The 26,880-nt window shown below is 43.4% G+C and overlaps 1 long non-coding RNA gene across 1 annotated transcript; it reads left to right on the top strand.

Annotated features, from left to right (window-relative positions):
* Positions 1-1,338: 1,338 nt before the first annotated feature.
* Positions 1,339-26,880, top strand: LOC132207822 (uncharacterized). The gene is made up of 4 exons (XR_009443873.1): positions 1,339-1,749; positions 11,377-11,462; positions 25,711-25,817; positions 26,238-26,880. It is a non-coding gene; the product is annotated as an uncharacterized LOC132207822 (long non-coding RNA).

The raw sequence follows: 26,880 nt of genomic DNA, 5'->3' as shown, positions 1-26,880 counted from the left end.
TGCAGTGCCACAATGATGCCACCCGAAGGGTGCAGAGGAACAGCAACTCATATTCCACTTGGGAACGCTGCAGCCCAATGGTATCGATGTGAACTTCACAAGCTTCAAAATCTCCCCTCCCGCCACTGCATCCCAAAACGAGCCCAGCTTGTCCCGCCTCCCTAACCTGTTCTTCCTCTCACCTATCCTCTCCTCCCACCTCACGCTGCACCTCCATTTCGTACCAACTGACCTCATCCCATCTCCTTGACCTGTCTGTCCTCCCTGGACTGACCTATCCTCTCCCGACCTTCCCACCTATACTCTCCTCTCCACCTATCTTCTTTTCTCTCCATCTTCGGTCCGCCTCCCCCTCTCTCTCCCTATTTATTTCGGAACCCTGTCCCCATCTCCCTCTCTGATGAAGGGTCTCGGCCCGAAACGTCAGCTTTTGTGCTCCTGGGATGCTGCTTGGCCTGCTGTGTTCATCCAGCTTCACACTTTGTTATCTTGGATTCTCCAGCATCTGCAGTTCCCTTTGTCTCTGAATAAAGGAGAAGGTAGGTGAAGAGGAGACAGACAGGTTAAAGAGGCGGCGGATAGAGCCAGTAAAGATGAGTGTATGTGGGCAGTTAGGGAGGGGATCGGTCAGTCCAGGGAGGACGACCAGGCCAAGGGGGTGGAGCTGAGGCTGGTAGGTAGGAGATGGGGGTAGGGCTTGAGGTGGGAGAGTGGATAGGTGGGAGGAATGACAGGTTAGGGAGGTGGGGATGAGCTGCGCTGGTTTTGGGATGTAGGTGGGGAGGGGAAATTTTGAAGCTTGTGAAGTCCACACTGGTACAAGTAGGCTGCAGGGTTCCCAAGCAAAATAAGTGGTACTGTTCCTGCAACCTTTGAGTGGCATTGTTGTGGCACTGCAGGAGGCCCAGGATGGGCAGATGGAATTATGGTGTTGAAGGTGGAGATGTGGTCAATAAGTAGGAGCTTGACGTAGATGCCCTTGTTATCTGGACGTTCCAGAGATGTGTGTAAAGCCAAGGAGAGGGCATCTGCCATGGATCTGCTGCATCAGTAGGTGAATTGCAGTGGATCAAGGTAATGTGGGAGGCTGGAGTTGATGTGACCCATGACCAACCTCTCAAAGCACTTCATAGTGATAAATATGGATGTCAGAGCCACTGGGCAGTCGTCATTGAGGCTTTTGAAAAAAATTGCTGACATTCAGTGCGGGGATCTTAAAGCATTCGCACGAACATCAGAAAATTGGAGAAGCCTCGAGCATATGAGCACAGGTAGCTGAGGGTAGGAGGGCGTGAATTACAGAAATCAAAGAGGGCAAGATACAGAGAGAGAGAGAGAGAGAGAGACAGAGATCATAGTGAACAAATGATTGGCCTGGTAGGCAGTGGAAAATACATGATTTTACATGGAACATGCAGATATCTTCGAAAAACAGGACATTGAGTTTTGGAAATTAGCGTTATAGTTGATTTGGAGTGAACCAAGTTACTGTTCAGTTTGGTTGTGGCTTTTGATGAAGGGATGGTCCATCTGAGATGGAAATTGGAGGAAGATTTCAGGATTTTTTCATGTTCTTGTCTTTCTGTTATGCCCCGAGGTAAAAAGCATTGGAAATGCTGTTAATTTTTTGCACGGCGAGCTGCAGAATATTGACCAGTCTCACACCATTGCCATCACCTTGCCCTTGCAGATGCGGATAAAGTTCTCCAAGCTGACAGAAATTGAAAGCACTCGCATCCTGTGACGATGGTAAGTTTACTTTCTTAAAAAAAAATGCTTGCAGCTTAATGAGCATAATAAAGAGCACAGGGGCTCTGGTTAACACTGCTGCCTCATGGCACTAACAACTTGGGTTCAATTCCGCCCTTAGGTCACTGTCTGTGTGGAGTTTGCACATTGTCCATGTGTCTGCATGGGTTTTCTCCGGGTGCTCGAGTTTCCTCCCACGGTGAAAAGATGTGCAAGTTAGGTGGATTGGCCATGCTAAATTTCCCAAGGTGTTCAGTGATGTGTAGGTTAGGTGAGTTATAGGTGGATGGGTCTGGGTGGGATGCTTTGAGGGGCAGTGTGGACGTGTTGGGCTGACGGACCTGTTTCCACATTGTAAGGATTCCCTGAATCATGATTCTATCATTTTACTGAGCGCAAAGGTACAATATTAGCCGGTCATATTTGTCTCACCTCTTTACACATTGACAAGAAAGCTTTAATTTTAGTTTCTATGCATTTGCAAAGTGTCTGCTGTCTCTAACAAGGCTGACTATATCTCCTTCTCTAATGGGCATCTCCTGTCCCCTAACACCAAGAGGTGACACTTGCTTTTCGTTTCGTACAATCAGTAAAACAATAGCCTCCATATTACAGCCAGCGGCTTCTCTTAATGCTCACACACGGTTCTTTTTTTCCTCCAGGTATTGACCACTCATCATTTCTTATTCCTCATCTCATCTCTCTCTCACGCACTCTCTCTCTCTCTCTCTCTCTCTCTCTCTCTCTCTCTCTCTCTCTCTCTCTCTCTCTCTCTCTCTCTCTGTCTGTCATTATCTCTCCTCTCCCTGTTATCCCCCATCACTTGACTCACAGGCACAAACAGAAGTTCACAGTCACACTGTGTTGCACATGCATATCCTATCCCTCATGCTCAAACATACTATCCATACACACACAGAACCAGGAACACAGTCTCTCACTCACACATTCTGTCACATTCTCACTCATTCATACTCCGTACTGTCACACAGTCAAGCACGGTCTTGCACACATGCTGTGGCATACTTGCATGCACTGTCGCAGGATCTTTTGCCAATGCTCATACTCTCAAGTACGCACAGACACACACCACCACCCCCCCGACAAATCTCTCCCTCACACACTTATGCTTGAAAATTTGCTTGCTCTCAAAGTCACTCGCTCTCACAGACACTCTCACAGCCTCATGCATGCTTGTAACACTCCCTCCTTGTGCTAATTCTTTTCACACACTCTCAAGCACAGACACTGGCGCACACATTCTGTCGTGCGCACACTCACACTTTCATGCACCATCTTTGCACTCTTGAACACAATCATATGCTCACCTCTCTCTCGCACACAGTCAATTTGATTTGAGTCATCATTGTCACTTGTGCCTTGGTACACTGAGAAGTTTTCTTATGCATGCAGTACAGACAGATCATACCATACAAAGTGCATTCGTGAAATGGAACATTGTACATCTTCTCTGTAGCTGTCACTGAGAGCGAGATCCAAGTTAGATCCAAAGGGCCTGTTCTGTGCTGTACTGTTCTATGTTCTATGTTCTAGATTTAAAATTTTAAGTGTTCTATTCAGATCCCCAATAACAGCGGTGAAGATGCAGTTCTTGAATCTTTTCACACATGTATACAAACTTTTTTACATCTTCCCTTCAGTCAAAGGTAGAAGAGAGTGTAATTGTTGGGTGAGAAGGGCCTTTGATTTTGTCAGTGGGTTTCCCGAGGCAGTGGGAAGTACAGGTGGAATCAATGAATGGAAGGCTGGTTTGCATAATGGACTATGCTGTGTTCACGACTCTGTAGTTTCTTATGACCTGAGGAAGAGCTGTTGCCAAACCATGCTGTGATAGGTTGCTTTCTATGGTACATCAATAATTGTTGTCCTTGTGGACACACTGAATTGCCTTAGCCTCTTGGGGAAATGGAGACATTGGTGTGCTTTTTTGCCCATTGTGACGATCTGGGTGGACCAGGAGAGATCGTTGGTGATCAACACTCTCAACTATCTCCACCTCGGCAACATCTCTCTCACTGTCTGATGCAGGCGCGCTCACACTCACATTCTGTCGCCCATTCTGTCTGTCTGTCTGTCTGTCTCTCCCTCATCGCCCACCTCTCTCGCTCTGTCTGTCGCGCGCTCGCTCTCTCCAATTCTGCCTGGAAGAAGAAAGGCAAGAGCCATAATAAATAGGGATTGTTCAGCTAGAGGAACCATGCTGTGATATGCATCCAGATAGGATGCTTTCTCTGGTACATCAATGAAAGTTGTCTTTGTGGACACACCAAACTGCCTTAGCCCCCTGGCAAGTAGAGACAAATGGTGTGCTTTTTTGCCCATTGCGACGATCTGGGTGGACCAGATTTTGCACAGTCGTACCTGTGACTCCATTGTGGCATATTAACCAGGTCAACAATGTCATTAAGGGGATCCTGAAGGAGGAGGACCCTAAGACACAGCTCGATGCACACATTGGTAAGATGAGTGATTTGGTTTGGGGTAACGCTTGCACCAAGCGTTCTGAGAGCTAGGCAGTGGATTAAATAGCAGGACCTGTAAAGTTGTAATCTCTGGATTATTCCTGGTGCCACATGCTGAGAAGGCAAGAAAAAGGAGAAGAAAACAGATGAATGCTTGGCTCAAGTGTTGGTGTTTGGGGAGGGATTTAGACTCCTGGATCTGAAGGAGAATTTGTGAGGATGGTATGTCCTCTACAAGTGGGCTGGTCTGCAGCTGAAGCAGAAAGGAACCAAAATCCTTGCACAAGGGTTTGCTAATGTTGTGAGGAATTTAAGCTATCGGCCTTGCAAGCAGTGGGCAGTTGAAGAGCAGGGAATTCACTGAGGGGTGAGAAGCTAATAAAATAATAATTATATTCTGGGATTTCAACTGCACAACATTAATTGAGATTAGACAAAAGTTTGACTTGGGAAATAATTCTTTAAATACATTTGATAGATTATTTTACATGAACATGGAGATGAGCTTGTAAGGGACAGTGCAATGCTGGATCTATTTCTGGGACACAAAGCCAGTGTTCCTTTGGCCCTCGATGTTGCGCCGACCTGTGAACTAATCTTAACCCATCCCCCAACACTATCCCATCATCATCCATATGCTTATCCAAGGACTGTTTAAATGCCCCCAATGTGGCTGAGTGAACTACATCAGCAGGCAGGGCGATCCTTATCGCTCTCCGACTAAAGAACCTGCCTTTGACATCTATCTCAAATCTATTATCGCTCAATGCGTAGCTCTGCCCCCTCAGACAAGCTGATGCCATCATCCTCAGAAAAAGACTCTCACTGTCCACACTATCTAGTCCACTGATCATCTTGTATGTCTCTATTAAATCCCCTCTGAACCTTCTTCTCTCCAATGAGAACAGACCCAAGACCCTCAGCCTTTCTTCCTCAGACCTTCGCTGCAGAGCAGGCAACATCCTGGTAAATCTCCTCTGAACCTTTTCCAATGCTTCTACATCCTTCCTGTAATGGGGTGACCAGAAATGCACGCAGTATTCCAAGTAAGGCTGCACTAGCTACATCTTTTAATTTACTAGCACAGAGTACATCGCGTGCAGGATACCTATTGACCTTTAGCCCCATTAGTTTCCCTAGCACCTCTTCTCTGGTGATATTTCCTGTCTTCTTTTTGCCCCTTGTTAATTAAGTAATTTTGAGATGCTATTTGTGTCTTTTGCTGTGCAGACTGGTATAAAGTATTTATTTGTCTCATTTGCTATTTCCTGATTCCCCATTATTATTTTTGCCGCCTCCATTCTTTAAGGGATCTGCTTTCACTTTGACCTCTTCCTTCATTTGTTTAAATAAGCTCTTATTGTCTGTTTCTTTTCTATTTCTCGGCTTTGAAATCTTTCCTTATTTCTGGTTTTCTACTAACCTTGGGCACTGACTGTTGAATTGGCAGAACATTGGAGAGAATGCTTAGGATATGAAATTTTTGGTCTGATAAATAGTACTCGACATGGTGCTGTTGCCTCCGCTCCTGCTCAGGTCTCTCCCAGTTGAAATGCCAAATGTGAGCCTGCCCATGCTCTTCACAGCTGCCCTGCAGCATTAAATGGCTGGAGGCAGGACAGCGGGCACCCTCTTGGATGGAAGTTCTACCTTGTAGAACTCCTGGCCACTTAGAGCCCAGAAGAGTCTGAAGTTGCTGATGGCTGGATGGCGGGTCCCCGAGGGTTGTTAGGGGTTTTTAAAAGGTTGGATGAGAGTTTAAGGGCATGAAGTGCCTAGGATCAGGCCAAGGGGCCTGTGAACGATGTTCCCCTACCAACTCACTTTTTCTCGACTGGATTGTGCATGTAAAGCTGACTGTCTTTCTGATTGACATCTATCTCCTGACACAATAGAGGGGATCCCTTAAATTGCCATCAATTAGTCTCAGGAGGTCAAAGGATAGACAGGCTGCTTGACAATTCCCCAGAACTTTCACACATGTACGCACAGTGCCCTCCAGATTTTGTGTGTTCTTCCCACCTTCGTATCTGTGGGATGGGGCTGTATAATCGAGCTCATAAGAAGTTATCCTGAGCCTTGAAATAGGACTGGAATGATGCAGCCAAATCTGGTGACTAAACTTCAAGACTAATAATTTTGGTAGTCTTGAATAATAATAATGAAATTTACCCAACTTGTTTTAAGAATGTGACATTTTATCATCAAATTTAGCTAATGCTGTTTTCATTGGAGTACAGGGGATTAATAAGTAGTTAATCGAGACATTAGGGATTACGATAGGTTGCGATAAGATAAACGTGGAAAAGCTGTGTTCCCATGGCTAATGGATGATGATACAAGGAGAAGGGAATGCATTCATGTTTTGGGGAAAAGATGTAGGGGGGTGTAAAGAGGAATTTTTTTTTAAAGCAGTGAATGTTTCTGCCTGGCATTCGATGTTTTGACAATGTTTGCCAGATTTTGTTGGCATCTTGTGAACTAACATTGAATTGATACTTGCTTAACTACTAATTGTTTTTGGTAGACACTGTAGAACATACCATATGTATGGCAAAATAGCAAAATTACAAGAGAAATCTAGTTCAAAACCTAGGTAACAGAGCACCTTTTTAAACTTAACAAGAACGTGTCATTAACACATTTAATAGCTGCGACATAGTGTGATTTAAAAGAATGCTGATAACCCGAAGTGAAATAGGGGTTGTAAGATCCACTGTTGGAAACAAGTGAAGAGCCAATTAGATTGTACTTTGGATTTGGATGTAATGAGAATGCACGCCGGTTGAAAGAGATGGATGTTTTAGGTTAAATTGTTCTGAGTGCTGCTTCATAAATATCAAGGAGGGCTTCATAACATATAAAGCTACTGTTCCTCCACCATTGTTCCACAGAAATTACTGAAGCAAACAACAGAATATGACCAGCATCACTGACGGTTCCCGAGTTAGATTTGACATTTTACATTTGAGAAGGAAATGGCCTGTTTCCATCATTCCAGAGTACTTTTGTGAATCATTGTATTTATTTCTAGGCCAAATAAAGGAATTAATTTTGTTTAATAGATCCAATAAGTTAAAACTGTAATCAAAGTTAGTTTTCTTCCTCCTTTGTAGTGGATCTGTTGGAGTTGCACACAGCACAATGTGTCTTCGATCAACACAAATTGACACAAAACGAGCAACTTCTAAATGTGACTGAAGTAATCAACTGTTCAACGACCATTTATGATGGTTTGGAACAAAATCACAAAAACTAGGTCAATGTGCCACTCTCTGTCGACATGTATCTGAACTGGCTGCTGAACGTCTTTGATACGTATGTATGATTTACACTTGAATGTAGTATGTTTAGATTGTCCTAAGGTGCATTAAACTGCTTCCTGCATATTGGATTTTGATATATGCATGATCAGTTAAGTAAATGTGAAGATTGTCGACTGATTAAAATCAACCCTGGCATTGTTGACAGAAAGTTTCAGTGTGTTCTAATTTCATTTCAGTGAAAGAAATAAAGTAGTTGAAAGTTTTAGCGACTTTTGTTTTAAATCATAAAATTGAAACTGATATACTTTTGATTCCTTTTGGTCAGATCTGTACAGGATCATGTAGACATCGCGACACTCTGATTGCAATGCTCTTCACGGTTACAAATGTTAGTGCTGGAGAATGACGTGTATAATGCGCACAATATGCACATCATCCAGTTAATGTCAAGGAATAAACGGCCAGATGTTGAATAAAATTTTGTGACCGTCAATCTCGTAGAGTCATACAGCATAGAAACACCATATCTATGCCTACCGACAAACACCAAACTGCACTAATCTCATTTATCTACACTTGGTCCAGAGCCTACTTTGACCTAGCATTTTAAATGCTCATCCCAGATGCTTTTTAAATGTTGAGAATACCTGCCTCTACTTGCCCTCTCAGGCAGCGTGCTCCATACGTCTACCAGTTTTGACATGAAAAAGCTTTTCCTCAGACTTCCTCACCTTAAACTTGTGCCATCTGGTTTCATCCTCACCTTAAACTTGTGCCATCTGGTCTTAGACACATGTGCCGTGGGGAAAGAATTCTCACAATGTATTCTGCCTGTGCCTGTCATAATTTTCTATGCCTCAATCAGATCAGAGGAATTGAGTATAAGAGCAAAGTGGTCCTTCTGCAGCTGTACAGGGCCCTGGTGAGACCACACCTGGAATACTGTGTGCAGTTTTGGTCTCCCAATTTGAGGAATGACATTCTTGCTGTTGAGGGAGTGCAGCGTAGGTTCACAAGGTCAATTCCCGGAATGGCGGGACTATCATATGTTGAAAGATTGGAGCGACTGGGCTTGTGTCCTCTCGAGTTTAGAAGGATGAGAGGGGATCTGATTTAGGCGGATAGGATTATTAATGGATTGGACACTGTGGAGGCAGGAAGCATTTTTCTGCTGATGGGTGAGTCCAAGAGGGAGAGAGAAAACAGGAAATTGTAGACCGGTTAGCCTGATGTCAGTGGTGGGAACGATGCTGGAGTGAATTATAAAAGATGAAATTACAACTCATTTGGATAGCCGGAACAGGACAGGTCAGAGTCAGCATGGATTTACAAAGGGGAAATTGTGCTTGACGAATCTTCTGGAATTTTTTGAGTATGTAACTATGAAGATAGACAAGGGAGAACCAGTGGATGTCGTGAACCTGGACTTTAAGAAAGCCTTTGATAAAGTCCCACATCGGAGACTAGTGAGCAAAGTCAGGGCACATGTTATTGGGGGCAAAATACTGACTTGGATTATAAATTGACTGGCTGACCGGAAACAAAGAGTCGTGATGAACGGGTCACTTTCGGAATGGCAGGCAGTGGCCAGTGGGGTACCACAAGGTTCGGTGCTGGGACCACAGCTGTTTACAATATCCATTAATGATAGAGATGAAGGCATTAAAAGTAATCTTAGCAAATTTTCCAACGACACAAAGCTGGGTGGCAGTGTGAAATGTGAGGAGGATGTTATGAGAATACAGGATGACTTGGATTGGCTCGGTGAGTGGACGGATGGCTGATAGATGCAGTTTAATGTTAATAAATGTGTGGTTATCCACTTTTTTGGTAGCAAGAACAGGAAGGCAGATTACTATCTCAATGGAGTCAAGTTGGTAAAGGGGGAGTACAATGTGATCTTGGTGTTCTTGTACATTAGTCAATGAAAGCAAGCATGCAGGTACAGCAGACAGTGAAGAAAGCCATTGGCATGCTGGCCTTCATAACAAGAGGAATTGAGTATAGGAGCAAAGACGTCCTTCTGCAGCTGTACAGGGACCTAGCTTAGAAGGATGAGAGGGGGTCTGATTGAGATGCAGAAGATTATTAAAGGATTGGACACTCTGGAGGCAGGAAGCATGTTTCTGCTGATGGGTGAGTCCAGAACCAGAGGTTCTGTTTAAAAATAAGGGGTAAGCCATTTAGAACAGAGTTGAGGAAAACCTCCTTCACTCAGAGAGTGGTGGATATATGGAATGCTCTGCCCCAGAAGGCTGTGGAGGCCAAGTCTCTGGATAGTTTCAAGAAAGAGATGGATCGATCTCTTCAAGATAGTGGAATCAAGGGTGATGGGGATAAGGCAGGGACAGGATACGGATTGTGGATGATCAGTCATGATTATAATGAATGGTGGTGCTGGCTTGAAGGGCCGAATGGCCTACTCCTGCACCTGTTGTCTGTTGTAAAAGTTAATTGTAGAAGAATGATTAAGATGGTCCCATATATATGGTGTTGGCAGCTGGTTCACATTGGGAAAACAACATGGTTGATCTTGATTCTACTCCTACTTGTTACACAGAAGCCTCTTCGAGCAACAATTCTTGAATGCCACAATGATGCCACCCGAAGGTTGCAGGAACAGCAACTCATATTCAGCTTGGGAACCCTGCAGCCCAATGGTATCAATGTGGACTTCACCAGCTTCAAAATCTCCCCTTCCCCCACCGCATCCTAAAACCAGCCCAGTTCGTCCCCTCCCCCCACTGCACCACACAACCAGCCCAGCTCTTCCCCTCCACCCACTGCATTCCAAAACTAGTCCAACCTGTCTCTGCCTCCCTAACCTGTTCTTCCTCTCACCCATCCCTTCCTCCCACCCCAAGCCGCACCTCCATCTCCTACCGACTAACCTCATGCCACCTCCTTGACCTGTCCGTCTTCCCTGGAATGACCTATCCCCTCCCTACCTCCCCACCTATACTCTCCTCTCCACAAACTATCTTCTTTTCTCTCCATCTTCGGTCTGCCTCCCCATCTCTCCCTATTTATTCCAGAACCCTCACCCCATCCCCCTTTCTGATGAAGGGTCTAGGCCCGAAACATCAGCTTTTGTGCTCCTGAGATGCTGCTGGGCCTGCTGTGTTCATCCAGCCTCACATTTTATTATTCTTGAATGTTGATGGGACGTTGAAATGCAGGTAGATTATCGTGATCACTTGTTGAAAATGGATAGCAGCTAGTAGTTCTCTTTCGTCTCAACTAGTGACCAGTAAGCAACGGTCAAACAGTACCTAACCCAGAGGACACAAGCTCCTCTGAGACATGATGTTAGTTGATTCTCATGAATAACTACCTGCAGATGGACTATCTGCAGATAAAGCATGGTATTAAATCTCACATATACTGCTCTCAACCGTTTTAATCAAAGTATTTATCACTCATTGCATAGAAACAGATCACAAAACTGAAATGGCATATGCACAAATGCCAGCATAGAAGTTCTATACAGTAGCATTTTGTTTAAAGTTGTATTTGTAAAATAAAAGGGTGAAGTATTAACTTTCACAAATCATATTAACATGCTGTAGAAATCTGTGGAAGTGAGAAATTTGTTTTTTGATTCAATACATGTCTGACAAATGACAATTCAAAGAGATCTTTGTTTCAGCTGCAGTGGGTTGTGGAGTCGACCTCATTAGGGGCATTTAAGTGACTATTTGACAGGCATATGGGTGTTAATACAAGATGGGGTGGAGGTTAGATAGACCTGAGGTTTAGGGTAAAAGTTCAGCACGACATCATGGGCTGAAGGGCCTGTACTGTTCAATGTTCTATGTATCTTATGCTGTATTCAAATAAGTAGTCAGTCAGTGGCATTCTGTCACTTCCTTTTCCAGGGGTAGGAGTGGAAGAATCAGAGTGTTTCTTTGAAAATTGGCTTGATGTGTCTGTCCAAGGGTCATCTGGAGGAAAAAATACAAGTGTAAGTACTAAATCTATCATTGCCGATACACATGTAAACTGTAGATTTAACTGTACGTAAACTTTGTTTAACAAACTAGCCCACTCAATAAACTGACAAAAATTACACACCAGATGTTTACTGTATTCTCATCATCTCTGTGATGTCTGGTGAGGGTGCAAGTGAGAAGGCTCCCTGCCAGTAAGTTTGAGTTAAGGCGAAGTTGCATCATTGCTGAAGTTATTTATGCTGTAAATGAAGGAGAACAGTAATGTGTATATCCCATGCGTTATGTTCCTGTTATTGAGTGTGTGTTTTTTGTGTGTGTGGGCCTATTGATCAACTGGAATTTTTGATTATTCAGCCCATTCCTGGTACCACGGGTACTGTTTAACAAAAGGTTTGCTGTCTTAGTATATTTCTCTATTTAGTCACTGCCACTATTAATGTTAAGTTAGAGCGTGGTCTTTGCAGAATCTGCACAGTGTATTCCTGCTGGATAAATGATGCACTACATCTGTATGATGCCATTGCTTCTCAACGACACCAACTTAGCAGCTGTTTTTGTTACCAATAATGTCCTGTTCGGTTACCAATAATCAATGATACCAATAATCATTAGAATACTTGGAAAATATTCAGAAGTGCTGTATGACTCGACTGCTCACTTGCAGCAGTGATCACACTTAATGTGAGGTCATGTTTTTCCCCATTTGATGTTGTGTTGTCAACAATGTATCTCACAACTAATGGGCATATTTCATTGAAACCTGGTCTGTACAGGTATGGTCCAAGGAAGAACTGATTAGTTTTTGACAGATCTAGATTTATTTCTCTATTTTTTAAAAACACCAGTTAAAATTCGTTGGATAGGCAAATGATCATCTTTCTAGAATATTGTTGATTGATTTCGAATGTTGTGGATTGTGACAGCCCTGATAGTAGAATTTTTCATAACTATCAAAATATGAGCAGAATTTTCAGAGCAGATTATCAAATTGGCCTGAAGCTTTCTCAGTGAGATGGAAGCTTTTAATAAAAGGATTTATTTTGTCGGCCTTGCATTTACAAAGAATCAGTCAAGTGGAGAAATGCCTCAAAGAAAAGCTGTGTAATTATAGAGTCATGGATGTTTGTTGCACAGGAGGAGGCCGTGTGCACTGTCGTTACTGCACTGCTCAACAAAGATCTGTCTACATTGAACTCACAGTACATTGATTTCCTTTTTGATTGTTTGACCCATAGCCCTGGAGCCTACAGCAACAGAAGTGAATATCTAAATACTGCTTAAATATTCAGACACTTTCTGAATCAGCCACACTTTCCGTCAGTGAGTTCATGTCAACTAATGGAAAAAGCAGCTTCCAGTTATCCTTTCTATGCCCTTCAAAATCTTAAACACCTTTTACCAGGTCCCCTTGTCTGCTCCAATCTTCTCGTCGGTCAGATGGGCAGGTCAGTGGCAGATTGATATAGCCTGAAGAAGGAATAAGATAAGAGAGTACTTAATGTGGCAAAGCCTGTCGTGCCCGATGGAGGTCAGCAACGGCAGTCAGCAGTGAAGTCCACTGGCAAGGATGGGCGGGTTTTAGCCCAGCGCAGGGAATACAAACCATCACGGGGGAAGCCTCGTTCAGAGTGTCTGCAAACTCGTGGCTTAGGAAAGGACTGTAATAGAACATAGAACATAGAACCGAACAGGACAGCACAGAACAGGCCCTTCAGCCCACAATGTTGTGCCGACCATTGATCCTCATGTATGCACCCTCAAATTTCTGTGACCATATGCATGTCCAGCAGTCTCTTAAATGACCCCAATGACCTTGCTTCCACAACTGCTGCTGGCAACGCATTCCATGCTCTCACAACTCTCTGTGTCAAGAACCCGCCTCTGACATCCCCTCTATACTTTCCACCAACCAGCTTAAAACTATGACCCCTCATGCTAGCCATTTCTGCCCTGGGAAATAGTCTCTGGCTATCAACTCTATCTGTGCCTCTCATTATCTTGTATACCTCAATTAGGTCCCCTCTCCTCCTCCTTTTCTCCAATGAAAAGAGACCGAGCTCAGTCAACCTCTCTTCATAAGATAAGCCCTCCAGTCCAGGCAGCATCCTGGTAAACCTCTTCTGAACCCTCTCCAAAGCATCCACATCTTTCCAATAATAGGGCGACCATAACTGGACGCAGTATTCCAAGTGCGGTCTAACCAAAGTTTTATAGAGCTGCAACAAGATCTCATGACTCTTAAACTCAATCTCCCTGTTAATGAAAGCCAAAACACCATTTGCTTTCTTAACAACCCTGTCCACTTGGGTGGCCATTTTAAGGGATCTCTGTATCTGCATATCAAGATCCCTCTGTTCCTCCACACTGCCAAGAATCCTATCCTTAATCCTGTACTCATCTTTCAAATTCGATCTTCCAAAATGCATCACCTTGCATTTATCTAGGTTGAACTCCATCTGCCACCTCTCAGCCCATCTCTGCATCCTGTCAATGTCCCGCTGCAGCCTACAACAGCCCTCTACACTGTCAACGACACCTCCGACCTTTGTGTCGTCTGCAAACTTGCTGACCCATCCTTCAATCCCCTCATCCAAGTCATTAATAAAAATTACAAACAGTAGAGGCCCAAGGACAGAGCCCTGTGGAACCCCACTCACCACTGACTTCCAGGCAGAATATTTTCCTTCTACTACCACTCGCTGTCTTCTGTTGGCCAGCCAATTCTGTATCCAAGCAGCTAAGTTCCCCTGTATCCCATTCCTCCTGACCTTCTGAATGAGCCTACCATGGGGAACCTTATCAAATGCCTTGCTGAAGTCCATATACATCACATCGACAGCTCGACCCTCATCAACTTTTCTAGTCACATCCTCAAAAAACTCGATAAGGTTTGTGAGGCATGACCTACCCCTCACAAAGCCGTGTTGACTGTATTTGATCAAGCCATGCTCTTCCAGATGGTCGTAAATCCTATCCTTCAGAATCCTTTCTAACACCTTGCAGACGACAGACGTGAGACTTACTGGTCTGTAATTGCCGGGGATTTCCCTATTTCCTTTCTTGAAGAGAGGAATTACATTTGCCTCTCTACTCTCCACTGGAGTCATACCTGAGGACTGGAATGTTTGACTTTTTAAACTTTTGTTTTTATTCTTCTACTGTTCTAATAAGAAGACTGTAGTGCTGAACATTTTAACTTATTCATTTATTTTTATCACATGGAGCATGGAACGGTACAGCACAGTACAGGCCCTTCAGCCCACGATGTTGTGCCGAACTTTTACCCTAATCCTGTGGTCAATCTAACCTCCGCCCCTCCCTTATACTATCATCCATGTGCTTGTCTAATAGCCGATGAAATGCCCCTATTGAGGCTGACTCCACTACCCTCTCCGGCATTGCATTCCACTCCCCTACGACTCTGAGTAAAGAAGGATGGATAAATTTTGTACTTCTGCAACTAAAATTGCGTACCAAAGTACTTTGTACCTGAGATGGCACCGTCTAAGGCAACTTTGTACTCTTTTCTTTGTACTCTTGTACCCTGTATTGAATGCATGTGATAATAAAATCTCAATCTAATGCATAGCAGGACACTGGGAAGCTTAGAGGAGAAAAGGGATCCTGGAGTGCTTGTTCATGAATTCCTGAAGGGGTCAGGTCAGGCTAGTAAGGGTTGTTACAAAGACATATGGGACACCTCCCTTTATCAGTTGTGGCATAAATTGTAAGAGTGGGAAGGTCACTTTGGAGTTGTTTAAAAGTTTGGTTAGGCCACAGCTGGAGTCGTGTGTGGCATTTTGGTCACCACCCATTAGGAAGGATGTAATTGCACTGGAGGGAATGAAAAGGATGTTGCATGTGTTGGAGCATTTTAGCTGTGAAGAAAGACTGGAAAAAATCACATTATTTTCTGTGAAGCAGAGAAGGTTTGGTGGGTGAATGGAGGTCCTGACAGAGGCATATAAGATTATGAGAGGTATAGATGGGTTGAATAGAAAGCATTGTTCCCCTTAGTTAAAGCATCAATAACAATAGGGCATAATTTTCAAGAGAAAGACGGGAATATTTTAGAGGTTTGAGGAAAATCGTTTTCATCCAGAGTGTGGTGAAGGTCTGGAGCGCATTGCCTGGGCGGGAAGTTGAAACAGGAAACCTCACAACCTTTGAAAAGTACTTGGATGAGCAGTTGACATGTCGTAATATTTAAGAGAATGGTCCAGTGTGTAAAAATGGGACTAGTATATGTTGCAGTGTATTTTTAGAGGTACAGCCTTAGTGGGCCATAGGACCCCTTCTGTACTATATGATTCCATGACAACCCCCAGCCCAGGCAGCTGTTTTTTTCAGTCATCTCCAGGATTACACCCTTCGTAGTGTGATCCCTTGCGTTGTTCGCCCTCCCAAGTTCATTAGCTCACACTTTTCCTGGTTGAGTTCAATTGCTGTGCTCAGCTGACCAGTCTGTTGATCTCCTCCTGAAGTTTATTCTTCCTGTCTGTCAACCAATTTTGGATCCAGTGTGCCACTTTGCCTTTGATCCCATGGCTGTTATTTACATGGCCATTCCATCGATATCCTCCTCACTAAATTAGCCATTCGCTAGCGATACAGTCATACATCCTGTGTTTAAGCCCAAATGATGAATTAACTTGACAAATTTCAAGGGTCCTTATGGAAAGCCCTGCACAACCCCACTCAAAGCAAACATCCTGCCAAATAGATATCCCTCTACCATCAATCACCCTGTGCTCTTTGCCTCAGCCAGTTTTGGCTCCAGTGTGCCTCTTTGCCTTTGATCCCATGGCTGTTGTTTTCTTGCTCAATCTGCCAAGGGGGACTTTACTAAGCCCACATCAAATGCATAATGTGACCTCATCTTAACAAATCCATAGTGTTTATCCCTGATTATTTCTTGCAAGTACATTCTACCCCTAAGAATGCCTCTTTATAGCTTCACCAGTGCTGAGATTATTCTGACTGGCTTTTAATTTCCGGGTCTGTTCCTCTCTCCGTTTGTTAATAGTGGGGCAATGTTAATAGTGTTTCATTACTTCACGTGCGATTGACAAGGTTTTGAAAATTACTGCCAGCGGCCCAGATATCTCCTCCCTCACTTCCCCCGCTAGCTGGTATACATTTCAGTTCGCCCTGTAGATGTATCCACTTTTAAAGTTGCTCAACCAGCTGCATCTCCCTGTCTCTCAACCTCTGATGCTCCGAGGTCCTTTGCCCTGATATCTTACTTGCAGTGTCCTTTTCCATTGTAAAGATTGACACAAAATATTCATTGAGGACGGTGCCGATGTTTTCCAGGTCCACACAAAGATTACCTCTGTGAAATGAACGAGGAGATATTAGAGAGGTTTGAGATTTACAATCAAGAAAGAAATTGACAAAATGACTTCCTTGGAGAATCATACAACATCCATTGTCCATTGTTGTAAACAAACAGAAGTTTTTGTTTCCACAGTTGTTTGCAAATAGCCAATCAAGGTAATAAAATAATGTTTTAAGATAATTTACAAAGCAAGGCAATTGAGGAAGATGTATTGGATGTATTGAACTCTCAACTACCTCCCTTAAGTTTAGGAATGTCAGTATTTTTCTTCTGGATAACTTTTGCAGATATCTTCAAACAAGTAGCTGAACCCACAGATTTATGTGACCAACGAAGCCTGAACCTTTTGCTTCATGATGCAGTCCAGATCCCTTGGCAGCTGGGTGAGGTAGCTTCATTTGGAGGCAGCACCATTGAACCAAGTGTCCGCAGTTGCTTCCAACATCTAAGTGTGCTCTGCACCAATTCATATTGTCAAGCGGGTCTACTTGCCAGTATGAATTTTGAGCTCATTTTCGTTTTGTTCACCTGCACATCTGCCAATGTGGTATATCGTATCCATTGCACCCGGTGTGGCCTCCGCTACATTGGGGAAACCAAGCAGAGGCTTGGGAACCACTTTGCAGAACACCTCCGCTTGGTTCGCAACAAACAACTGCACCTCCCAGTCGCGAACCATTTCAACTCCCCCTCTCATTCCTCAGACGACATGTCCATCATGGGCCTCCTGCAGTGCCACAATGATGCCACCCGAAGGTTGCTGGAACAGCAACTCATATTCCGCTTGGAAACCCTGCAGCCCAATGGTATCAATGTGGACTTCACAAGCTTCAAAATCTCCCCTTCCCCCACTGCATCCCAAAACCAGCCCAGTTCTTCCCCTCCCCCCACTGCATCTCAAAACCAGCCCAGCCTGTTTCTGCTTCCCTAACTTGTTCTTCCTCCCACCCATCCCGTCCTCCCATCTCAAGCTGCACCTCCTTTTCCTACCTACTAACCTCATCCCACCTCCTTGACCAGTCTGTCTTCCCTGGACTGACCTATCCCCTCCCTACCTCCCCACCTGTACACTCCTGTCTACCTATCTTTTTTATCCATCTTCGGTCCGCCTCCCCCTCTCTCCTTATTTATTCCAGTTCCCTCTCCCCATGCCCCTCTCTGATGAAGGGTCTAGGCCCGAAATGTCAGCTTTTGTGCTCCTGAGATGCTGCTTGGCCTGCTGTGTTCATCCAGCTCCACACTTTGTTATCTTGCACTATCGATATGGACTGGTTTGTCACTAGAATTTATGACCCAGGCAAAGTGTGTCACGACTTCAGTTGATCTGAGCTCTTATCAGCAGATGGAGCCTCTAGTTAATGCCTCTTCTGAATGCTGGCATCTCCGACAATCCAAATTCCTCAGTACTTCATTGAAGTATTACCCTAAAAATTATGCTTAAATATAAATTACAGCTTGAAGCCATAGCCTTCTAATTTATTGTTGAGAGCTCTACTAGTTTATGACAGAACTAGAACAGACCTGGAATGGATACGGGATGGTTTTCTTGAGCAATATGTTGAGGAACCAACTGGAAAGCAGTGCATCTAAGACTGGGTGCTGTGTAATGAGAAGGGAATCATTGCCAATCTAGCTGTGCAAGATTTCTTCGAGATGAGTGGCCGCAACATGATAGAATTTTTTCAGTCAAGATGGAGAGTGTGAGAGTTGATTTGGAGACCAGGGTGCTGCATCTTAATAATGAAAGCTGAAGATATGAGTCATGAAATTAGCCTTGATAGATCACAAAGAGTTGCTTAAAGGGATGACAGTGGATACGCAATGGCAAACATTTAAGGAGCACGTGGGCGGACTGCAACAACTGTTTATTCCTGTCTGGCATGAAAGCAAAATGGGTAAGAGGACCAATCCATGACCTAACAAAGGCAATTAGCGATAGTATCTGATCCATGGAAACAACATTTGAGGATTGGCAGCATAGTAGAATTTAGCAAAGAAGGACCAAGGGATTGATTAAGAAGGGGTAAATGCAGTAAAGTAAGCATACAGGGAACATAAAGACTGACACAGCGTTTCTATAGATACGTGAAGAGAAAGAGACTGGTAAAGACAAATGTTAGGAAGGGGGTTGACCAGTCAAGGGAAGACAGACAGGTCAAGGAGGCAGGGCTGACGCTGGTAGGTAGGAGGTGGGGTGGGGTTAGGGTGTAACCCTAACCCGAACTCTCACCCTAATCTCCACCCCACCTCCTACCTACCAGCATCATCCCCTCCTCCTTGACCTGTCTGTCTTTCCTTGACTGACGAACCTCCATCATAACTCCCCAACAACACTCACCTTTACTGGCTCCAGCGCCGCCTCTTTGATCTGTCTCCACCTATCTTCTCCTCTATCCATCTTCTATCCACCTCCCCTTCTCTCTTTATTTATTTCAGAATCCCCTTCCCCTCCCCCACTTCTGAAAAAGGGCCCAAACCCGAAACGTCATCTTTCCTGCTCCTCTGATACCGCTTGGCCAGCTGTGTTCATCCGGCTTCACACCTTGTTATCTCAGATTCTCGAGCATTGGCAGTTCCTCCCATCTCTGAAATGGTCTGTTGGCCTTCGTTCTGAGAGGTTTCGAGTACAGAAGCCGGAATGTGGTGTTGCAGTTACGCAGCACCTTGGTGAAGCCGCACCTAAAATAGTGTGTGCAGTTTTGTGCTCCTTTTCTGCGGAAGGATGCTGTTGCTCTCATAGTTTATCAGTGCAGCGCATGTTTATCAGCCTGTTTCCGGGAATGGCAGGTCTGATGTATGATCAGAGATTGACTCGGTTAAGATTGTTTTCGCTGGAATTCAAATGAATGAGGTGACTTATAAAATTCGAACAGGACTGGACAGGATAGATGCAGTTCCCAGTGGTGGGTGTGTCCAGAACCAGGGGTCACAGTATGAGGATTCAGGATAGACGATTTCGGAGGTATTTCTTCACCCAAAGAATGGTGAGTCCGTGGAAATCATTACCAAAGCAAGCAGTTCATGTCAAAACATTGAACGCATTCAAGATATGGCTAGATATAACACTTGGGGTGAATGGGATCAAGAGTTCTGGAGAGAAAGCAGGATTAGGCTGTTGAGTTGGATGATCAGTCATGATCATGAAGAATGGTGGAGCAGGCTGAAAGAGCCATTTGGCCTCCTCCCTGCTCCTAGCTTCCATGTTTACAATAGTCACTCTCTGAAATGCAAATCTTGAGCAATTGTGCAACTTTGAACTGGGTGCTGGTAGTTTGGTCAGTAACGAAGTTAGGTAAGGCTCAGCAGGACAGTGCTCATTGTTGTTTCTAACATTTTCACCGTGTAGGACTTAGTCCTTGCTCTGCTTCAAGCGAAGAAGTGAGCTAATTGGAGATATCTACAACTTGTTAAGGTTCCAAAGGTTTAAAGTGATGTGGGGATGTGTGGTATTGTTCATAAAGTACATCATGAAGATAAATAAGATAAAAGATAAAAGAATGACGAGAGTAAGATGAGGGCCAATCAAGGACAGTAGTGGGAAGTTGTGTGTGGAGTCAGAGGAGATAGGGGAAGCACTAATTGAATATTTTTTGACAGTATTCACTCTGGAAAACGACAATGTTGTCGAGGAGAATACTGAGATACAGGCTACTCGACTAGCGTTTTGTACAGTCACGGGATTTATAGGGATTGACTTCCGGAGCCATGATGTCATGCTCCAACTGTACGAAATGCTAGTGCGGCCTCATTTGGAATATTGCGTGCAGTTCTGGTCGCCCCATGACAGGAAAGATGTTGAAGCATTGGAAAAGGTGCAGAGGAGATTTACCAGGATGCCGCCTGGTCTGGAGCACAGGCCCTATGAAGAAAGGCTGAGAGACTTGGGTTTGTTCTCATTGGAGAAAAGGGGGGATTTAATAGAGACATATAAGATGATCAGAAAATTAGATATTGTGGACAGTGAGAGTCTTTTTCAGAGGATGATGATTTCAGCTTGTACAAGGGGGCATAGCTACAAATTGAGGGGTGATAGATTTAAGACAGATGTCAGAGGCAGGTTCTTTACTCAGAGAGTGCTATGGGCGTGGAATGCCCCGCATGCCAAAGTAGTTAACTCAGCCACATTAGGGGCATTTCAACAGTCCTTGGATAAGCATATGGATAATGATGGGATCGTGTCAGGGGAGGGGCTTAGATTAGTTCACAGGTCGGCGCAACGTCGAGGGCCGAAGGGCCTGTTCTGTGCTGTATTGTTCTATATTCTATGTTCTATAATGGATATCACAAGTAGATGACTGATGTGTATAGTGTGCATTGTCAAATGGTTCAAATTTTAGAACTGAAAAGTGCCTGGTCTACCTCAAATTGCCATGGAAAACCAAAGCTTCTCAAAAGTTTGAGCTTAAGCAAGTAAATCATGCTGCTGCTGTATAGTGGTTATGTGAATGGTATTTTCCCCTAGCAGTATGCTGTTGTCAGTCCAAAAATAATTCTCATTGCATTGACCAACATTGTCTATGAAATTTGCAGCCAGTCTTATGCCAGACATATAGGTCATATGTGATAATGATTGGCCGACTGAAAACTGCTTGTTTGTAATGAGCAGAGCACACCGCACCGGCATGTGTGAGATGCTTTCTCTTTTCCACAACCAAGGACCCCAACATGGTTCGCAGAACTTTCACTTTGATCCATTTCACAAAATTCGGCCCTCATCCATTCCACCTATCCCAGAATCATAAATTCTCCTTATTCTCAGCTTGTCCCTCCATCAACCTCTGCGTTCAGCAGATTATCTTCCAGCATCTTCACCAGTATCCCCTTTCAGCATTCCAAAGTGACCATTCCCTCTGTAGTCCACTCCTCAGTCACCAAGCAAGGTCCCAAATACACTTGTAAAGTGAAACAGCGATTTACCCGTACTTCATCTGTTCAAACATACAGGTATATTCAATTTTTCCAGTGTTTTCTCTGCAAAGGGGAAATGATACATTGATTAGGTGATTATCCTGCGGTACACCCTCATTCAGTCCACAAGCATGACCTGAGTTCCTGTTCCTTGCTGTTTTCATTTTCTATTTTGCTCCCACTTGGACCTTGGCTGTTCATCCTTCCCCTGAAGAATTTCATGCAATTTCATGAATATTCACTACATTCTCCAAATTCCCAAAGCTACCTCAACCACACTTCCACACATATTGTTTCTTGTAAGGTCTCCCTTCCATCTTCCCTGATTCTTGGCCTCTATCACATCTGTCCTGACAAACAAACAAGCCTTCACTTGCAGAAGTCCAAAGTGAAACACCTGCTATTAGCAGGGGCTGTTCAGTCATGACCAGTTTAAGATAAACAGTTGAACTTTTAACGGGGCTCATTTGCACCTGCTAGAAGTGACATACATTGACAGTTCTATTTATGTGTCTAAGTTATATTTATTCACTGCTTCACAGTGGAAGGACACAGTGGAAGGATGGCAAAATGGTCAACTCAAGGATGAATCTTGGGGATGTTTACTAATAATTGCACAGTGTTTAGCATCAACAGCAAGATGTCGATAATACTCGGGCTTGGACTGATGAGTGCCAAATAATGTTTGCACCACAGAGGTGCCAGGCAATGATCATCTCTAACAAGAGAGAATCTCACCATCTTCTTTTGTTGAGTTTCAACACTGAAATTCTGTTATCAACTTCATGGGTGTTACTACTGACTTGAACCTGCATGAGATAAGCCATATAAATACTGTGGCTACAAGAGCACGTCTGGGAATCATGTGGTTAGTATCTCCTCTCCTTTCTCCCCAAAGCTTGTCCATCTCTGACAAGGCAAAGTTGGGAGTGTGATGGAATATGATTGCCTGGATGCCGCAGCTCCAGTAACACTCAAGAAGCTTGATGCCATCCATGCTTGATTGGCACCATTTCCATCACCTCAACATTGATGTTTGTCTACTGCTGATAGACAATGGGGGCATTGTGTACCATCTACAAAATGCACTGCAATAACTCATCTGACAGCAGTTCCCACTAGAAAAACAAGGGTAGTTCACCTGTATTGGGTACGTGTGACTACAATAAATCAAATAAATCAGATCAAATGCTGGGCCAGAATCCTGGCCATTCCTATCTATCAGCCTTGTGCAGGGTATCTATCCCAGATGAACACTTGCGGTCCATGAAGTTCGTTCAGTGCCTTTGCAACAGTGATAATGTGTGACCAATGTATGCTGGCCTTGCGCAGGACCAACAGAGAGCCATACAAATGATATAAACCAGAAGGGAGCCATTCAGCCATCTTTGTCCATGCTGACCCATAGACATCTGATGCCTTTTTTAATCCCAAATTGTTACAAACGTACATGGACCTGCAGCACTTAAAGTGCAGATCCAGGTACTTCTTAAAAGAGTTTAGAATCTCTTAGTCCAACACCAATTCAGGCAGCAAATTCCTGACACCCATCACCCTCTGCATAAAACGGATTTTCCCACATCCCCTCTAACCCTTCTGCCACTTAGCTTGACTCTGTAACTGCTGATTTTTGAATTCTCTGCCAAGGGAAGCAGCTTCCTCCTGTCTACACTAACTCTACCCTATCGCTGCCCTTCACTGTTTTGTATACCTCAATCATGTCATCCCTCAGACTTTTCTGTTCCAAGGAAAACAGCCTTATATTTACAATTCTCCAGCTTTGGCAATATTTGAGTAAATCTTTTCTGCACTGTCTCCAGAGTTATTATATACTTCCTGGATTGTGATGAACACAACTGCACACACTACTCCAGTTGTGGCATCATCAGTATCCTGTACAGTTTTATCATGATGTCCTTACTTTGATAATCTACACTTTTCCCAATGAGGCAAAGCATTCCCTGTGCCTTCGTCAGAACATTACTGACCTGTAGTGCTACTTTTAGGAACCTGTTCACTTCCATGCTTAGATCCCCCACTTCATCTACCCCTCTCAGTATGTTCCTATTTATTGTGTATTCCCTTTATGTCCTCATGAAAAGCAATGCATCACACTTGTCAGAGTTGTGCTCCATCTGTCGCTTTCCTGCCTTCTCCGCCAACCCATCGAATATCATTTTGGAACTTGGAGCTATCCTCTGTCCTATCCACCTTACATCCAATTTTTCAGTTGTCTGCCAATTTACCAATTGTGCCCCCCATGTTCAAGTCTGAATCGTTCATCTATAAAATAAATTAAAGGGGCCCCAAAATCAAGCCCTGTGAAACACCAATGGAAATTGCTTTCCGTTCATAAGCACAGCCATGAACAATTACCCTTGTTTCCTGCCACGAAGCCGATTAGTCAACACATTACTCCGTATCCCATGACCCATGAGCTTTCACTTTTTTGCACTTCTCAGGTGGGACGTTATCATTTGCTTTGCTAAAATCCATGTCGACAAATTCATTGCGCAACCCTCATCGATCCTCCTTGCCACTTTCTTAAAGAATTCAACTAAATTTGTAAGTAATGACCTTACCTTGACAAAGCCGTGCTGACTACCCATGACTAGTCCATGCCTTTCTCAGTTAGTTTATTTGATCTCTCAGATCGATTTTAAAATTTTCCCACCACTAACATAAGACAAGCAGGCTTTTAATTGTTTGGCATTTCCTTCGTACCCTTTATAAACAATGGAACCACATTTATATTCCTTCTCTAATTGATTTAAAACAAAATTTGCCCTGAGGATGATTAGTTTAGTCTTGCATGTGCTGGTGCTACCCTCCTAATGGAGGAAGGGGGACTTTTCATCCAAATTCCCTACTTGTTTCCTTTGTTTTAATTTTCTTTTCTTGTAAATATTTCACCCAGTTCCCTTTTAGGTGAAGCACTAGATTTTGCTTGAATAGTCACTTGCAGTAAAAGCATTCCCTATTCCATTATATGGAAACTTTTCCTCTAACTTTCCCATCATTGTTGTGTGAACAAATCCTGGCCTGAATCACAAGAAACAAACTGTGTCTCTTCAGAATTTTTTTTTGTTTGTTAGGGGTCTTACCTCATGAAAAAACAAAAATCAAGCTCTGTTTTTCTGAAACTGGAACAGCAACATTAGAAGCTGCAAGTTCTTCAGTATGTTTGGGAGATCTAGAGTGAATTGTCCCGGTAACCAGATGTTCCACAACATGGTTCTGTACTCGTGACCATTGGCCTTGAGATTGGTCTCATCTGTCCAGTATTGGAGAATCAGCCTTTGCCTGCTAGAATAGACCAATCATAAAGTCACCAATTGTAAGAGATGCAGTGTTTACCTTCCCTGCATTTGACCTTACTATTGAAATTTTTTTTACAATTATGTGGCTTCTGTCAGATGCTAGTAACTATTTGGAGCCACAGGTGAGAGCTGGTGAAGGTGAGGATGAACCCAGCATGAGCTGCTCAAAAAAAGAGTGAATCAAACAATTTTTTTTGCCCTCTCTCTTAGTCACTCCAAATCCTCTTGAAGCATCTTTGTATCTTCCTCTCAATTCTCATTTCCAACCAGTGATGTGATTTGTCAGTCACGGTGTTTTTCTGTAAATATGCCCATCTTCATCCTTTGTCCCCATCCACAGATTAGCACATTTAATATGAAGAACATAATATGAAAAACATATAGACCACATCAGATGAATTTCCCTCTTCAACACTTCTGATATCTGATAAATAGAGGCCTTCTAATGGGCATTAACATGTTGTGTCAGCATTGCTTGACTGATGCTTAAGGTTGCGGTGGTAATTAGTCTTTCTGCATTAAATATACTTTCAATATTAGAAACTTAAGTGATTGACTACTTCATTGGAACCTAATACAATTATCAGTGTTCTTTTTTTTTGACAGTGCTGATTGATTGGATTTATTAAATGGAAATGTACAGTGTTGCTTTCAAATGGTGATAATTTCTTAATGGAATTTCACGTGCAGGCACTCAGACATGAACTAATGGATAAGGAGGAGACAATCATAACTGCTTTGGATTCAGCCCATAGAAGGGCCAGAGGAGTCGCGCTGACACCTTCATGTTTAAACAGGTCAGCCACTTAATCTATTGCAGGAACAACCACTTTTCTGCAGAACACTTGGCTTTATAGAGCAGTAAGAGATTAGAAATAAAGTAATGCTAAACTGGAGAGTGAGAAATAATGCAGGGACTCGTATGTTATTTAAAGAAACATGTTACAGCGCATGACAGAAGATTCTGTGACAGTTACTTAGAATTGTATGTTGTGGGAACAATTGAAAATGTTTCCACTCACCTAGTGATTGTGGTAACTTCAAATTATTAGAAAATTTATAGATCAGCATCTTGAAATATTTTTTTTTCATTTTCACAAAACGTTACATGACTTTACGTTCTGCAATGTGTTCTTAATTACCATATTCAAAAGCAAAAAGCATGTGTTTACTGTCCTACCATATTTTGGTGATGTATTGATGTGTCTCATTTTCAGAGGACACTTTTCTGCGTGCCACTAGATGTATATCAGCCATACCAAAATGCTGCCTTTGCCTGAGACAGGGAAGATGAAATGACTTTGGGGAAATGGAGAATCATTCATGAATCCAGTTACTTTCTGATCTGACAGCTTTGTGGCATCTGAATGGATAACAATTTGATCTGGTAATCTCAATTGATAGAGTGCAAATGTGTAGTGATGCATTTTGGGAGCTCTGGTAAGTGAAAGATGTTCACAATGACTAGTAGATCCCTAGAGAGCACTGAGAAACAAAGGGACCTTGGTGTCCAAAAGCAAGAGTTCATGCCCTCTGCTTCTGGCCTTTCAGGCAATGTTGGATCCAACACTCCACTGAGCCTTAGATCCCATGAGCTCTTGTTTTGTTGACCAGTCTGCTATCACTGACCTTATCAAAAACATATAGACCACATCAGATGAATTTCCCTCTTCAACACTTCTGATATCTCCTCAATAAAAATTAGATAAAATTTGCAAACCATGGCATTACCTCAACAAAGCCATGCTGACTATCCCCGAACATTCCATGTTTCTCCAAGTGCAGCGACATTTTGTCCCTTAAAATTCTTTCTGATAACTTCCCTACCACCAAGGTTAGACTGGCTTGTAACTTCTGGAT

This window comes from Stegostoma tigrinum, unplaced genomic scaffold, assembly GCF_030684315.1.
Source record: "Stegostoma tigrinum isolate sSteTig4 unplaced genomic scaffold, sSteTig4.hap1 scaffold_170, whole genome shotgun sequence".
Taxonomy (NCBI): Eukaryota; Metazoa; Chordata; class Chondrichthyes; order Orectolobiformes; family Stegostomatidae; genus Stegostoma; species Stegostoma tigrinum.
Note: the sequence above shows the minus strand (reverse complement) of the source record. Positions and strands in the feature narration are given on the sequence as shown.